Raw genomic sequence first — 17997 nt, 5'->3', positions numbered from 1 at the left:
AGCTTTCTTAAGAAATCTTCAGAAAGACTTCTTCTAGTGAAAGAGTGTTGGAAGGTCAACCTCTGAGACCCTGAACTTAGGAGGCTTCTTGGGAAACCATTACAAATAAACACAGAGTCCATCCTAGAAAATAAAGAATAAAAAAGGAAAGGAAAGGAAGGGGAATAGGGAGATGAGAGTAAAACAGAAAAAAAAAGAAGAGCAGAAGAGAGAAGATGGGAGGAGAGGAGAGAAGGAAAGAGAAAGGAAAGGAAGGAAAACAGGCAAAAGAAAAGAAAATTCAAATGAAAAAAAACCAAAAAAACACAAGAACATTGATCCCCCAGAGGCCCTAGCATTGATGGTTAAAGACAAACTCAAATAAGAGAGAACAGACGTATATAGATAGAAACACGATTTTTAGGGTTATTCATTCTTACAAAAAATTGCTGAATTACTACTCCTCAAACGTAGACGAGCTGATTTCATTTTATTGATTTGCTTGAGGGGAAAGAACCTGTTCAGAAGAAATTTGAGCTTTCTTTTAGAAACCAGCTGTAATGAGCACTCTATATGTCTGGGTGATTCAAGAGTTCTATCATTTTTGAAGCTGTAGATTAATAAAGGCACAACTGTTGAAGAATATAATGGTAAAGATAGTTTATATCTAATTGCTTTTTAACTAATTTTTTTTTGCAAGGCCTAGTGCTCTTAATGTTATTAATAATCACTGCTGGATTTCACTGAAATAAATATTCTATTGGCCAGCTAAATTATTTCCATGTAAAACAACCAGTATGTAAAGTATCCACTATAGTCTAAGTCCTCAAAGATTTGATACTATAAAGACTAAAATAATTACTAGGCTGTCCACTTAAACCACTAAGTTTACACCTTTCTAGAAAAAAAAAATCTTTTAATTTTTATAAGAACATGGCTTTTTACAAATAGAAATTTAAATGTCATAGTAACAAAAATAACCTCTATATTACATTACAATTACAGTTTCATATGTCTAAGTGGCAGTAGGCAAGGTACTTCCTCATTACCAGTTTCTTTTTGAATAAATAAAAAAAGGTATATATATATGTATACCTCATTATGGTTGTCATAATTTTGTAGATATACAAAAAGATATACATATGTATGTATCGTGTATATATATATGTATATAAAGGTTGTTGTCATAATTTAAAATATTCATACTTAAGAGCACATATCAAACTTCCAGACATAACATTTTTTTTTACACCCTGACACACTTGATATAATACACAGTTTTAAACTTTCTAGTTCAAATACAGAGCCTGGGTGGTGCAGTGGTTAAGGGTATGGCTGTTACCCAAAAGGTCGGCCCTTTGAATCCACCAGCTGCTCCCTGGAAACTCTATGGGGCAGCTCTACTCTGTCCTTCAGGGTCGCTATGAGTTAGAATCCACTTGACTCAAAGGCACTAAAAACATTAAAAAATTTTTTTTTTGACTTAAATACGTCTAAATTAATTATAAATCTTTATTAACATATCGCATATCCTACGAGCCAAGGTTACAAACTTACTGACTTCCTGTAATGCACAGCATGCTTCTTTTGTTATCTGGCAAACAGACAGTAAACGTCTATCTGATAAAATACTAAAGCGAAATAGACTGTGTAGGTTCTGGTTAATTTCTGTGTTTCTCTTGTTTAATTTTACCAATTAGGAATTAATCTAATGAAATATTTTTAGCAAACTGGCTCTATTTCTGTATATCATGTAAAATTTTTAATGAGTGTCCTTCTGTCAGATGTTTCAAAATCTCACCTCTTGGTTCTTGTCCTTAGTCCTGAAAAATCAGGGCTTCTTTCATTGAGAGTAATTGTAGATACCTCATGTATTTATCTTAAGTCACAGAACACACGGCAATGTACTTCTGATCAGTGGGCCCAGAAATAGTTCCAAGTTGTTGCACTCTTCACACTTCCACACAAGCTGCCCATCATATCATTTTTTTTCAGATAGCTGTAGAAGTGTATATGTGGATGCCTGGAACACGAAGACATTTAAAAGTAACAGGAAAAAGTTGAACGTTCTCACCTGTTGGGAAAATGTGCTAGAAGAACAATGAAGATGCTATGTTTGCATGACTATGTAAAAACTGGGCAAAAAAAAAATGGAAATTAACCTGGCAAAGCCTATTATTTAGTGACACAAAAAAAGAAAAAAGGAAAAATCACTGAAATTAGTTATTTGAATTTTTCTTTTTTTGATCATTTATGATGAAGCAAACAAAAGTTCTTGACTGAGGATTTAGGGTCATACTCATGTCTCCCTCCTCATTAATTCTATACTTAACAAGGTAAAGGCTGGGATTTAACTTCCTGGAAAAACCAATGACAGAGCTTCTCACAGATAGGAACAGAACATTTCAGCAATTCAGTCATTCAAAAAGCATATTAAAGACCATTTCTTTCCTCATTAGAAGAATGCCCCTACATCTCTCCAACCTCACTCCAGAAAATTATGACTTTTCAGATTCCTACAAGCAATGAGAGATACGTACCAAGAGAAAATATGACAAGAAACCATCTACAGGATTAAATGCCAACGAAAGAGAGTCTCCTGCCTGGACAGGAATTTGAAGTTTTAGAAATCTTCTGGGTCATTCTCTTAGGAAATAATTCTTCCATTTATATGTGCAGACACAGTGTGTGGCTTTTTACATCATCACTGTTTTAAATGAAAGACAATGCAAGTTCATTATAAATTTGTTAAATATTTGGAAGAAATTCAAATGAAGTTACCTCTCCTGGACAGTTTTCTTCCCTAGACAATCCCTAGAGGAAAAAGGCTTGAGTCTTGCCAAGAAAAAGTAGCAGACAAGCAAGTATGAGAAAAGTCTGTAACGTGAAGAGAAAATTCTAAAAGTGAATAATAAATTATGAGTTTTATACTAATAAATATTTAGATAAAGTAGATAATATTTATCCCAAAATGAAGGGCGAACAAGCCCCACATTCTCTTGACTAACCATGTTCTTAGCAAAGGAAGGCCTTACTCTGACTGTTAGAGGGATTATACCCAATAAACCCTATGGCTCAGAGGGCAGAGATCATTGGCACTAGGAAAGTTACTGAAATTTACCTTCCATTTCTTGAACCTGCAGATAATCACAGTTCTGCAGTTCTGGGCTGGAGTAGATGTTGTTGATCTAAGCCTGAATCTAGGTCAGCTGGAGGCATAAAGATCTATTTCTCAAACACAATCATCAATTGCTTTCATAAATAGTCATAACATGAAGGTTTAACTCTTGATCCAAGAGGATGTGTCTTAATCACTTTGCTCTCAGTTGGACCAAGACTCATCTTGACTAGGACTTCAAACTGGAACATTAACTTAGAGTAAGCTAAATTTTACTTGCGTGTATGGCTCCTTTACACAAAATTGATACACTTTATCAACTAACCCTGAAGCTTGCCATAACCTTGAAGTTTATAGTTACGATGACCAATTAATAATGATATTTATAGTTCAAAAGTTTTTAGTTGAGTTTTCTGTCATTTGCAACCAAAAGCATCCTAACTGAAACACCCTGACCTTAACTGCATATATGAATTTAGGTTAGTTTCTGTGTCTGAGTGTGTTTTTGAGCAGTATCACTTGATTTTAATTTTTACATTATAATCTGTCTTATTATCAACAACAGTTCATTACTCTTTCAAAATTTAACTGCAATTTCCATATTGTTCTGCTTCCAAATGAACTTTTAGAATCAGAGAAATGTTAGGCATAGTTATATGTGGAAAGAAGTGAAATATATATTTACATTTCTCTTCAAGGATTGACTTAGCATACTATCACAATTCTGTGAGATAAAATTTAGACATGGTCATACTCAGAGTAAGTTAATTCATTACAATCTTTGGGCAGTTCATAGTATGTTAAATATCCTTTGCTAACACCACAATTCAGATGTATCCATTCTTCTTCTTTGTACAGCTTTTGCATTAGAAAGCCATAATCCTAGTGCTCAGATAACTTTGGAAATGTCTGTTATACGAACATTTGCACACAGGGACACTGGCGGAAGCCTAATACTGCCACCCAGTGATGAACACTACGAGGTGGGAATCAAAAATTCCCTGATACACAGGTAACATGCATGCTATTTGAAGGACAACTAGTGTAAGGTCATTGGGTTTCATAAGGACACAAGGAAATGACACCATGAGTGCCCTTTACATCATGCTTGATGTCAGAGGGTCATCCATTAAAAGACTGAGCAGCATAACAAAACTCCTTAATAAAAACAAAATTGTATGTACCGATGTATCACCAAGGATGTGGCTCAGGGGAAGTATATCATATGCATAAGCATAATTTTCAGAACAAATGAAACCTCTGGCAAGATTTCCATTTCTGTTGCTTAGTGATATTTGCTTAGTGATATGAATGCAATGCTAACTTCATGAAAAAAAAAATTCTTTGCTTTCAAAAGAGAGTTCTTAAATAGAAGGGTGTGGAGTAGTATTCAAGGAGCTCAGCTGCTAACCCAAGAGTCAGTATTTTGAATCGACCAGCTGCTCCTTGGAAACTCTATGGAGCAGTCCTGCTCTGTCCTATAGAGTAGCTAGGAGTCAGAATAAACTCGATGGCAATGGATTTGGTTTCTTTTGGGGGGGGGTGGGGAACAGGTATAAATAACATTAAAAATATTTGATTACTGAAAGGGTGTGTTTTAGTGGCAGAGAAATAAACAAAAAAAAAGTAGAAGACAAGATTAATTCTTTTAAATATGTATAAAACAACATATTAACAGGAAAAACGTTAAATTTGTACTTAAAATAATTAATAGGCTATGCTGGCAGAATATTTTACCAGTTTGGAGAAAATAGGTATAGATATTCTCTCACCACAAATAAAAATAAATTCTAGATGGGTTGAAAACAGAATTATTTAGAGAGTTACTTACAAAACAAAGCAAAACAAAAAAAAGATTAAAATGTATAAAGTCAATGAAAGAGAATGGAATTCTCCAAGTATAAGTAAATGAAGAATTCAAAAAGTAAAAGAATTTTTAAATAGAACATCTGTATATAAAAACACTCATAATATGAAAAACATGGTAACATAAACATTTGTAGCAAATATCAAGGGAAACTGGTACATACATTTAATACATGAAGAGTTCATCAAAATTCATCACTAAAAATTCTGATTCCAATAGATTCAGAATTCAAAAATATAAATAATTTACAAAGTTTCTGAGGTGAATTCTATATCCCACACATTGCACAAGAAAGAGAGAGCACAAAAATAATTAACTTTTCCATCTTCAGGTAACTTATAAATTGTGAACATAAATAGATAATTAACTAGAATTTTTGTCTCATCACTTGATATAACTATGCAAATTTGAAAATCGACTGAATAACGAAAAGTGGAGGGTGTAGTTATGTTAACTCAGACCAAACAAATGTTTGGTATCATTTGACGAATAGTGTTAGGAAGGACTGAGGTGGTATAAGAAATAGCCATGGAATAATACTGGAGATAAATACCAGGATACAAAGTCATGCATACAGTGTGCTTTACAGTGAAATGGATCCAATCCCTATCATCACATCATCACATTAGGCCATCATAAAATAAGCCTGAATAGGGGAGGCAGGGACCGCGAGTGTGTTTGGCCACAAGTTTCCTACTATAATAGAGGCAGATAATATTTTAAGCCTGATTCAAAAAAGATACGTTCACTAAAACGTAATGAATGAGGCCTCTGTGACATAAAACAATACATTCCAATCACTTTACTACTGAATAATCTGCTTTCCTGTAAGAAGAGATGTGAGAATGGAAACAGCATGAAAGGTCAGTATCTTTTTTGACAATGAAATCATGCAAAGTAATCCAGTGTCGAATTCTGGAGCGTATACTTGAAGATCATTGATTATGGGTTTTGCTAATTTTCCATGTGAAAGCAGGGTCTAGGTCCTTTTGGAAACCCTGGTGGCATAGAGTTTAAGAGCTAAAGCTGCTAACCAAAAGGTAGGCAGTTTGATTTCACGAGGCACTCCTTGGAAACCCTATGGGGCAATTCTACCCTGTCCTATGGGCTTACTATGAGTCAAAATTGGCAGCAGGTAGGTTTTTTTTTTTTTTTTTGTTTAGGATCTTTCAGAAGACTGTGAAACACTATGAACAAGAAAGAGATGGGATATTGAAATATAAGAAAGGCTTCACCAGATATTTTAAAAGACATTGGAAGATGAATGCATCATTTTTATGAAAATACAACACCAAACAAAGCTGCTCCACTTGAGGAGATGATTTCCCAATTGGGAAAAAAAGAGCAAGGTTGAATCATTTTTCTGCCTATCTGCCTTGTTCGTTCACATTCTTTTTGTATGTTTAGCTTCCTTATGATTAATTTAGAATTCTGAAGCATTCTTTCTCTAAACCTTAGCATGCTAACCAATATATGGAAAACTACATATTTAAAAGATCTTGCAGATACAAAAATAAAAATATAAAATTCTAATATTTTTTTTAATCTGTATGGGGTGGAGTGAAGCAATTTTATGTCATATTTCAAAATGTATTATTCTGAAATCAGCATGAACACTATTAATTGTGAAAAAGGATTAGATTTATTTAAGAAAGAGACATGAGAGAATCTTCTATTAACTAAAATAAATTTCTGGCACTAGCTGCAGCATAAGTCATCACATGCAACATAAATCCATAGACTCAACAGAATTATTCTACACCAAAAAAGTATGTATATTTTCCCAGGAAATGAAACTCTTAAAAATATATTTTCAAAAAAATCATAGGAAGCATCCTAATAAATGTTTCTCATCATGCCCAGTCATGATGACGTAAGTTACATGCAGCCTCCCTGGAACTGACTGGATGGCAGTGGATTTCAGTGGTATGATGTTAAAAATAAATAAATACAAAGTAAATTTTGTGGGAGAGAGAACTGTGAATAGTTTAGAAGAATATTTTGCATTTTGTGGTTTAGAAGTGAAATAGCCTTTGCAACATTTTGATTCTCAATCTGTTATACTGGCCTGATTTCTTCCATAGTTAAACTTTGGTTTACATGAAGGATGGAGAATAATTTTATTTTCATATTTTGTTACACTTTGAGTCCAACATCTCAGTTCCTGAAACAGTCATGTAAATACTCAGATAGATAAGCACTCTCTGTGGTGACCTAAGAGTCTTTGGACCTTTTATTTACATTTGAAATACAAAAAAAATTGCTGAGTCATTTCAGTGATGCATCTCAAAGGGTTACTCTTCCATCATTAAACTCATTGGGACCTTAATCATAATTTTGAGAGTAGGTTCTGCATCTCCAGAGATGCTACAAGAATAATTACCCACATAGAACAGGATTTACAGGACCAGGTACTCAGGGGAGAAAAATCACGAAAGTATAACCTGAGGTCAAACCATCCAAAGGGAAGACTCCAGAATGGAAAGAATTTGGATGTGTAACAATTCTCTTTTTTAAATTATGACCTTCAAAATAGGCAAACCTGTTGAATGTGTAATTTTAAGTTATATCTTTGCAGATGACATCTGAACTATTCCCACTGGACCAAAAAGTTAATTTCAGAACAAATCATTGAAAGCTTAATTCAAATGCATGTAAAGCAGGGTTCTCACCTCTTATGGATTGAGTTGTGTCCCTCACAAACATATGTTGAAGTCCAAGCCCTGTACTTGTGAATTTGACTGTTTATAAATAGGATCTATGAAGATGTTATCAATCAGATTAATATGAGATTTTACTGGAGTAGGGTGGGTCACACTGGTGCTCTTATAAAAGAGAAGACACACAGAGACAAAGAGAGACAGATGGAGGATGCCATGTGATGCTGCTGTAGCAACTCAGGATTTCTTGGAACTACTAGAAGGTAGGAGAGAGGAGTAGAACAGATCTCCATCAAAGCCTCAGAAGTAATCAACCCAGTTGACATCATGATGCCGAACCTGTGGATCCAGAACTGAGACTAACTTTCTGTTGTTTAAAGCCACCTACTTTGCAGAATTTTGTTATGGCAGCCCTAGAAAACTAATATATCACATTAGCAGTAAGAGTCTTAAGTTAGTCACAGAAAGAGTTACAGACAGGCAAATTGGTAAAATCTATATTGAACATTAAAAAAAAAAAAAAATTAAGGGAATACCTTGAAAATCTAGGAATTCTAAGTCTTATCACACAGTGCTTTCTGAGGAAAACATTACCAACTGTTTCTTTTTACACAAAGTTTCAAGGAACTCTGTTCCTGTGGGAGGAGGAAATTCTATCACTTGGAAATGGGCATAAAAAGAAAGAAAATTTGTAGAAATTGTAGAGTTCTGATAGCCTTCTTTATATTTCTGCCACCCCCCCCTTTACCTTAGTGTTAGACCTTATATATCCAGGGAAAGCAATAGTCCCAGATATAAAAAAAATTAAATTTCCCAGCATCCTTTGAAAATTAAGGTGGCCTATAAGATTTATATAAGATACAAGTTAAGTCATTCAGTGAGACATGCAGGAAGTGAGATGATTCAACTAGAACCCAAACTCCCTTTTACTCTTCCTCTTTGATGTTTCTCTAGATCTCAGACAAGTTGTCCAGAGCTCCAACAGCCATCCTGTGACCTTGGTCACACCACAAGAATAGAAATCAAGAGATTGGGAGGTGAGAGTCCTCCTCTTCTGTTGTTTTTTCAAGGTTGCTTAGGCTGTTTGGAGCCCTTGGCAGTTCCATACACATTTGGAAATTGATTTTTTTCCGTTTCTGTAGAGAAGGCTGTTGGAATTTTGAGGGGGATTTCCTTGAGTTTATTAATTGCTTTAGGTAGTATTGACATCTTGACAATATTGAGTTTTCCAATCGATGAGCATGAAACGTCCTTCCATTTATTTAGGTTATCTTTAATTTCTTTTAGTACTCTTTTACAGTTTTCTGTGTAGAATTCTTTCACTTCTCTGCTAAAATTATTCCTAAGAATTTTATCCTTCTAGATGCTATCCTAAAAGGGAATTTTTTTTCCTTTGTTTTCTTTTGAGCGTGTTCACTGTTGATGTAGAAAAACTCAACTTATATGAGTGAGCACAAGAAACTTTTTCCCGGAGATAATCTTTAAACTTTAAACCTTAAACCAAAAATATCACCTGAGGTCTTCTGTCAACCAAAAAATAAATTATTTTCATTAGTAAATTACCTCTGCTTGGAGCATTGTGCTCTTTTAAAGAATTATCTATGTTAGATCAAATTTACAAATGGTGACTCAAAACATTGGATGGGAAACTTAGAGGGCAGTTTGTTTAAGATAATTGTGGTGGAATAATGTGGAAAAGGAAACTAGCAAGAATGGTAGCACAATTTGAAAAATTTAACCAGGGTGACTGAATTGTACATGTAGAAATTGTTAAAATGATGTATCTTTGGCTCAGTATACTTTCTCCAAAATAAAGAAATTAAAAATAAATAAATAAATAACATGGAAGCCAAGAGTTAATAATTACTGAGTAGAAGAATTCAGTGTCCATAAGCATTTGGGACTAAATTCAATCAACCTACTCTGTATCTCTTTTAAGACAAAAAATCAAAACTCTACCTTGTTAATGTCACAGTTCTTTTAGATCTTTGTTACTAACAGCCCCCAAATCATCTTAATCACACTTCAAAATGTATGCTGAAGGATTCTGTGGCATGTCCCAGTTCTCCTTCAGGCTGCTTTGTCTTTACAGAAATGAAATTCATTACAGACATCGATGATTCCCCCACTATCTGACTTCCCTGTGTAATCAATCCCTATTGTCAAAAAATCACATAAGTGTGTCTATTTACAAGTCAGAACACCTAGCTTCAATTTTTAAAAATATTTCATACAATTTTATTAGCCAATATGCATGAAAGTGTGCTTAAATTGACAATTTCCTATATTCCATGGTGAAGAAATTTATAGAAATAAACATTTTTAGATTGGAATAGAATTATAGATATAAATTCCATTTTGGAATTCATTTTAAGGAAATGATAAAAAAAAACTTCACAGCAACTTATACTGCAAGTGGAATATGTGTACAATTATCTCTTAACATTAAATCTGATTATAAAACTGAACCCAAAATTCCTATAATAATTGCAAAAGGACAAGTTATACTTTGTAGAATAAAATGCTAGGTAATGATTATCTGAATCTAAAGTTTTATATTAAACCATTAAAGACAAAAGTAAGGTAATGGTATGGCAATAGAAAAGAGAAAAGAAATGTGTGACTATTCTATTTATCACAAAGTCATCATGGAACATTCACCAAAATAGGCAATATTCTAGTACAAAACAAGTTACAATACATTTCAGAGGACTTATATCTTACAGATATATGTCTCATAATAATAACATTCAACTAGGAAATTTGATTAAAAACTATACACTCCCCAACTATTTACAAATTAAACAAGACACTTCTTAATAAGCTGTGGATTAAAGAGGAAATCACAATGAAAACTAGAAAATATTCTGTATAATAGTATAATGAAAAATACCAAAATTTATTAGATGCATCATAGATAGTGCTTAGAAAGAAATGTATAGCTTGAATTGCAAATATTAGAAAATAGGAACGATTATAAAAAAAATCAACTAGCTTCTATCTCAAGAAGCTAGAAAGAACAAAATAAACCTGGAGTATATGGTAGAATCGAAACAGTAAATATAAAAGAGAAATCATTTCTATAGAAATTAATTAAAAAATAGAGAAAATATTTAAAACTAGGAGTTGGTTTTTGATAAGACTAATGAAATGGATGTGTCTAGTAAAAGGAATTTAAAAAATAAGAGAAAAAACGAACTGCCAGATTTGGTAGAGAAAAATGGGCCATCGCTGCAGATTCTGTACATTCCAAAAGGATAATAAAAGGATATTATAAACAAATGTAATGCCAATATTTTTGCCAACTGAGAAGTGGAGGAAACCTTTGGATAACACTACTTTTGGAACAGACACACACAAAATTAAAAATCAGAATAACATAATACCTGTTAACTTAATCAATACTTTAAATAAGACATATCTTCCCTACTCTCCCCTCCACCAAAAAAAAATCCATTCATATATAGCTTTATCAATGCATTCTACTCAGCATTTCTTTAAAAAGTACTTTTGGAACAAGAGAAAATTAAAATACTTTCAAACTGATTTCTACACACAGCATAACTCTTAAGCAAAGATGAAAAAGAATGTTACAAGATTTTGTAAAAAATCATCAACATACCCTCAAAATGTCTCAACTATTATTTAGCAATTCAAATACAGCCATATATTTTAAAAATCTAACATGACAAAGTAGGCTTTATTTTAAGAATTAAAGCTAGGCTTAATGTTTGAAATAAATTGATGTAATTTCATTGACTACAGGAAGCAACATAGACTTTCACTTTCCACTCTTTTGAAAAGTAGTGTGTATTTTGGTTATCTTGCATTCCCTGCCATTGTATATTGTGTATGTGGAAAAGAGAATGACTCCAGTTCATATAGCTTTAAATATAGGGAAACAATAATTTAGGAGCTGTATGAAATGAGTTGTACCTAAGGAGCCTCATCCATACCTGATATGGATTTAGAAATTGAGGCCCTGAACTTCAAGCTGATGCCATGATGGGACAAGATGTTGATGAAGAGGATGAATGTACCTTGCCTGTGTGAGTATGTGTGTTATTGTGACCATACGTAAACCGGTATAAATTGTATTTCTAAAGGTGGACACAATATCTTCTATCCTATGCTTTTCTTCATGTTGTATTAACACAGCCCAAAGATATGGTGTCAATTTCTTCACCCTTATCAATCTAGACAAGTCTGTGGCTGATTTGATCACTAGAATATGACAGAATGTTGAGCCATTTGGGGGGATAGACCTTACCTAGCCTGGCCGTTTCTGCCTTCTCCCTCTGAGAGCCATGAGTAGCCATTTTAGGAGTCTAACAAGTTCGCTGGAGAAATCTTCTGTACATAGGTCTACATGGAGAAGAAGAGGGATCCAGCAGAACCCAGTCTTCAAGACATTCCTGCCAGGGCACCATTCATCTGAGTGAAGTCATCTTGGTCCCACTGAAAGTACGGCCATTAGCAGAATATCAAACACTGAACTAACTCCATGCCATATGGAGCAAAATCGATCAGTCAAGGTCTGCCTAAATTTCTAACCCCCTAAAAATGAGAGATACAAAAAAAAATATGTTTTTTTTAAGCCACCATGTTTTAGGGTAGTTGGTTATGCATCAATGCTTAATAGGAACAGTAGAAATGAGCAAAGAGATTGTAAAATATATATTAAAATGAAAAGGTCCTACAGCTAAAATAATCTTGAAAATAAAAGTGGTAGAATAACACTACATGATTTTAGAATTTACTACAAAACAAATGTAATTAATACTCTCTTATACTTCTTCAGTTAGACAAATAATGGAACAAAATTGACCACAGAGTCTAGAAATAAAACCACAGTATATGCTCATATATATTCAAAAAGTTTCATTAAATTCAATAGGGAAGAAAAACACTTATAAGGAATGGGTATTTAAACAACTGGATATCCATATTACAAAACGAACCATGTGAATCCAGCCAACATGATGCTATAGACAGAACCACCATCCCATCTCCCTGTAGCAAAGACCCCCAAAATTAAGTAAAACAGATACAAACGTCAATCCTGGAACTTTTACCATCAAATGAAGGGGTAAGGAACTACGTCAAATACTGAATGAAAGAAGATATTGACAGAAAACAGAGAGCCAGGAAAGACATGAAGGGAGGTCCCCTGTCAATGAATATGAACACTGTTGCCATCTTGAAGCACAGCCAGCAATGACCCAAAACAGGGAAGATGGGAAAGCAACTTCACAGAGCTCACTACAGGATATAGAACACTTGGTAACCAGAAATACAAGGTTTTCCACACCTCACCCTTCTGCCCCACATGCTACTTACCTCCTTTTGCTTGGGCCCCAACCCAGAAGCCAAGGCTAGAGCATCCTTGACACTCAGGCCCACCTCCACCCCAGATTCGCATTGCATGTCCTCTCCCACTACCCAACTAACTGCTGAATGGTGGGAAGTAATCTTGTACCACACCCTGTCTGACACCCCCATGCATGTGGTGAGGAGCTGTGAATGCTCCCACACCTCTGGACCAACATCCAAAGGAAATAGCACCCACACAGTCCACCTTCACCCACCTCATCAAATCAGTGTAGAAAGAAGTGGACTCACCCTGACTGCTGCTGCCCTGCACGCCAGACAAGGTGTGCAAGAATCTACCCACACTGACATCAAAAGAAAAGACAAAAATAGGATGAAATAAAAAATATACAATCAATAAATAAAGAAAATAAGAACTGAATGACTCAGAGACAGCAGGACAAGCTGGCTCCAGCAAGTGGGGAAAATAAAGAATCAGATAAACTTCTGTTAGAAGAAAAGACAGTGGAACTACCTGATGATTCAAAATACTAATATTTAGAGCTCTCCAAGACATTAGGAAAGGGATCAAGAAAAACACAGGAAAAAAAAAAGGTAAAAAATACACTAAATCATGGAAAAAGAACAGATGAAATCCACAAAAACACAACCAAAATCAAGGAAAACAAACAAAAAAATAAAGAAGAATTCAGGAAAATAATACAAGAACAACACATCACTATACATAAACAATTAGAAACTATGTGAAAAAAGGCAACTAGAAATCAGAAAGATGCCAAAAGTTCAGAAATAGACAACTCTATAGAAGGCTTTAGAAGCATATTTGAAACAATGGAAGACAGAATCAGCAACATTGAAGACAAATATATGGACACCACTTTGAGGAAAAAATAGTGAAGAAAATGAAGAAAAATTAAGAATTTTAAGGGAAACGAGCAAATATTTGCACGTGATTGGAGTTTCAGAACAGGGGAGAAAGTGGAAAAGACAGAGAAGATTGTTGAAGATTTGCTGACAGAAAACTTTCAAAATATCATGAAAGACGAAAAACTGACCATTCAATATGATCAAAGGACCCCATATAGGGTGGACTCCAAAAGAATGTAACCACAATATATCATAATCGCACTTGCCAAACCCAAAGACAGAAAGAATCCTGAAAGCAGCACTAGAAAAACAAAAAGTCACTTACAAACAGGAACGATAAGATTAAACTCTGATGACTTGGCAAAAACAGTTCAGGCAAGAAGGTGATGGGATGACATATATAAAACCTTGAACTGATAAAACTGCCAACCAAGAATATATCCTGCAAACTCTACAATGTGATTGCAAAATTAGTACATATCCAGATAAACAGAAATTAAGGGAATTCTAAAAAACCAAACCTAACTTACAAGAAACGTTAAAGGGAGGCTATCTGTTAGAGAACCAGCAACATCAGACAACAACCGGACTGTAGGACATAGGTCAGCACCAGCCAGATACCCACGTAGATATAGGACTCTCAATATTAAAACAAGGCTAAAGACATAGAAAGGAAAACAGGAATGCCTATTAGTAAATGATGACAATGTCAAAACAATAAAAATGGAGACTAAATGGGATAGATATAGAACTTTCAGATGGAAAGGAATTCAAGGCAATATCAAGTAACAAATGACTGATTCAGACTTAGGAAGTTAAGGGTAAATTTCAAAGAAACCACAAAGAAAGTTAACAAACCTGACCATGCTAATAAAAAAGAAGAAACACATAAAGACTCATTAAAACAGAACCTATGATAATTAAAGAAAAGAAAAGAAAATCCACAAACAAAAGGAACTCAGCACAGGAAAGTAAGAGGAACAACGAAAACGTCAGTACCACAAAAGAAAAGCACAACAAGACGGCAAGAAACTCATACCTATGAAACCCTGGTGGCATAGTGGTTAAGTGTTATGGCTGCTAACTAAAGGGTCAGCAGTTCAAATCTGCCAGGCCCTCCTTGCAAACTGTATGGGGCAGTTCTACTCTGTCTTATACTGTCGATATGAGTCGGAATCGACTCGACAGTGCTGGGGTTGGGTATCTATAGATAATCGCACTGAATGTTAATGGCTTAAATGCACTCATAAAGAGACAGAGAGTGGCAGAATGGATTAAAAAAAAATTCACCTACATGCTGTCTCCAAAAGACATATCACTGGCACAAAGTCAAAACCATACTAAAAATTAAAAGAAAAAAATATATATATCAAGCAAAGAGTAACCAAAAAAGAGTAGGTGTAGCAATATTACTCTCATATGAAATAGACTTTAAAGCAAAATTGATCATAAAGACAAAGGAGGGCATTATATAATGATCAAAATGACAATCAACCAAGAACACATAACCTTAATAAATATCTATACACTCAATGACAGGGTTCCAAAATACATAAAACCAACTCTACAAGCACAGAAAAGAGAAATGCTGAGTTCCACAATAATAGTAGTAGACTTCAACTCATCACTCAATAGTGGGCAGAACATCTAGAAAGAAACACAGCAAAAACACAGAAGATCTAAAGGCCATGATCACCCAACTTTACCTCATAGACATATACAGAACACTTCACCAAGCAGCAGCAAAATGTGCATTTTTTCCAATGCACATGAAACATTTTCCAAAATAGGCCACATTTTAGGCACACAACAACCCTCAAAAAAATCCATACCATTAAAATAATACAAAACATTCTCTCTAATCACAACACCATAAAAGTAGAAATCAACAAGAAAAGAGCAATGGAAAAAAGTCAAGTACATGAAGGTTGAATAATATCTGCCTTAAAAAACACTGGCTAATAGAAGAAATCTAAGAGGGAATCAAAAAATTCCTAGAATCAAATGAGAATGTAAACATATCATATAGAACCCTTTGAGACACAGCAAAGGCAGTGTTCAGAGGTCAATTTATAGCAATAAATGTACACATCAAAATAGAAGAGCACACAAAAATAAAAATGTTAGCTCTATGAATTGAACGAATAGAGAACAGCAAAAAGAAGTCAGGGGCAACCGGAAAAAGGAAGTAATAAAGATTACAGCAGAAATAAATGAAATATCAGGGAAAAAAAGAAAAAAGAATCAACAACACCAAAACTTCATTCTTTGAAAAGGTCAAAAAATCCAGCAAAGCATTGTACAAGCTGACAGAAGAAAAACAGGAGAGGAAGCAAATGACACAAATAAGATGAGAAAAGAGACATTACAATAGACCTAACTAAAACAAAGAAGATCACAATAGAATACTATGAAAAATTGTACTCCAACAAATTTGAGAAACTAGAGGAAATGGACAAATTTCTAGAAACACACTACCTACCTAAACTTACAAAAACTGAGACAGAAAATATAAAAAATGAATAACAAGAGAAGAGATTAAATGGGGTAAAAAAATAAAAAATAAAAACTCCCAACAAAAAAAGCCCTGGCCTCGATGGCTTCAGTGGAGAATTCTACCAAACATTCAGAGAAGAGATCACACCAGTACTATTCAAATTATTTCAAAGCATAGAAATGAAGGAAATCTCCCAAATTCATTCTATAAAGCCAGTATAACCCTGATACTAAAGCCAGGAAAACACACAAACTTAAAAAATAAAAGTACATAAAATATCTCTCATGACCATAAAAGCAAAAATGCACAGCAAAATTCTAGCCAAAAGTATTCAGCATCATATTAAAAAAGTAATACACCACTACCATGTAAGATTTATACCAGGTATGGTTCAACATTAGAAAATCAATCAACGTAATCCATCATATAAGTAGAACAAAAGAAAAAACCACATGACGTTACAGCTGACATTTGATAAAGCTCAATACTTATTCCTGATAAAAACTCTCAATAAAATAGGGATAGTAGAGAAATTCCTCAACATAATAAAGGGCATCTATGCAAAACCAAAAGCCAACATCATTCTCAATGGAGAGAGGCTGAAAGCATTCCCCCTGAGAACATGAACAAGACAAGGAGGCTTTTTATCGCCACTCCTATTTAACATTGTACTGGAAGTCCTAGCTAGAGCAATAAGAGAAGAAAAAGAAATAATGGCATCCAAATTGAAGACGAATTGGTAAAACTCTCTCTATTTGCAGATGATATGGTCCTACACATAGACAACACCAAATATTCCATAACGAAATTACTGGAATAACAAAATCTAAGCAATGTACTTTAAGGATACATACAGACATAATTAAACTATGATTAAAAAATTAGGATTGGGATTAATTTTGAGAAGATGTGGAAAAATGGCATCAGAGAAGTACAATCAGGTAGTTTCAATGATATTGATAATCCAGGTAAAAGACTACAAGATTTATAAATAATTGCATATGTTGCTGGGTATACATGAAAAATTACTCACTAAAATTTAAAAATAAGAAAAGTTCTAAAGTCTATCTTTTAGTTGGAAAAGCAAACTCTTGCTAAGCATAGATAATGCTCCATACTACACTGAGAAAATTCTTTCTGCTTTCTGATTTTGGGATGTTCCTGGATGTGCGGTAGGCTGAGAAAACTTTTTTTTTTAACATAAAATTGAAAAAACAAAATTTTGTTTGTACCAAACAAATCATTACTAAGTCTCTACATAATAAAAGCCTTTAAGTTTAATACAACTTTTAGGGAAAGTGCTGCTTATGCAAAATAACACATTTCTTTCCATATCTTCAATTTCATGGAGATAAAATCCGAAGCTCTATCTAATCTTTTAAGAATCACAAAAAATGCACATAATAACTAATGAGAAAAATATAAATATGTTTATAACTCAGATTAATATTATTTTCAAATCCAAAGTGAAAGAGTACTATCTGTCCTCTAATCAAGAACTCTTATGAGTTTTCTTCATCAACCACATCCCTTCTATCAAACTTGTTCACTGATGGTGTCTCAAACCAAACACAACATCATGTCCCACTAAAATATGCAGAATTGCAAACGCACAGACACTGAACAGAGGAGCAGAAGTAATCTTAAGCACAAAATGCATAGTGGAGCTTCAAAGTAG

This window comes from Loxodonta africana, chromosome 7 (genome assembly GCF_030014295.1).
Source record: "Loxodonta africana isolate mLoxAfr1 chromosome 7, mLoxAfr1.hap2, whole genome shotgun sequence".
NCBI lineage: Eukaryota > Metazoa > Chordata > Mammalia > Proboscidea > Elephantidae > Loxodonta > Loxodonta africana.
The sequence above is the reverse complement of the archived record's forward strand: the minus strand, read 5'-3'. Positions refer to the sequence as shown.